Here is a 913-nt window from a genome sequence, read left to right on the forward strand (position 1 = left end):
TGCACCCCTCGTCCTCTCCATCGCGGGTGACCTTGAGTCCCCGTTGTCGCCGTTCCTTGTGCTCGGCGAGGCGCCGTGGTACATAGAAGAGGTTCCAAATAATTAACATCTAATACGCGATTTAAGGGCCTCCCGGAGATCTCGGTCTCACGCTTAGCAACGCGGCTGTCGGTCCGGCAAAAGGGGCGCGAACCCGCGCCTTGTGACGGCGGCGGGACGCTGCTCCGCTGCAGCGGGCTGCAACGTCACAAACTATACAGGGTGATTCAGAATAAGTATATTATCCTTAAACATACGTATTTCTGACCACATTCTGAGACAATTTTTCCTTTGGCAAAAATTTGTGCGGAGCTTAGTTTTCAAGTTATAAAGAGAAATAGTTAGCGAATTACGGGCCGCGTACGGAAGGTAGACAGGGGCGGCGCAACTTACTGTCCGACGGCAGGCGGTACGCGAGACTCTCGCGACGATCAGCTGACTACACGTGCGCATAAACATGCGTTTACATTTTTTCTCTCTCTCTTTTTCACACACACGCACGCACGTACGCACGCACGCACGCACGCACAAAATCTTACCTTTTAAAGATTTGTCGACTTCTGTAGTTTCTAAAAGAAAGAAAAAGATAGATGAATTCTCATTTCGCTGTGATTTCCACGTAATGAGTGTTTATTTTATTAAATTTTCAATAGTTTTTATGTAAACTGTTAATTCTTTTTTTTACAAACCGTGTCACTTCAACATTTTACATTCGATTCACATACAAACTATTCATTTGAAGAAATCACAATAAATCTATTAATGTATCTACTAATTAATATCCGTTACGTACTTTACAATCACTGTCGATTAATTATCCGTCCACTGAAAAAATCACTCGAAGAAAGAAACACGCGACAATTTTACTGACACA

The sequence above is a fragment of the Wasmannia auropunctata genome, unplaced genomic scaffold, assembly GCF_000956235.1.
Source record: "Wasmannia auropunctata unplaced genomic scaffold, wasmannia.A_1.0 LD336083.1, whole genome shotgun sequence".
NCBI lineage: Eukaryota > Metazoa > Arthropoda > Insecta > Hymenoptera > Formicidae > Wasmannia > Wasmannia auropunctata.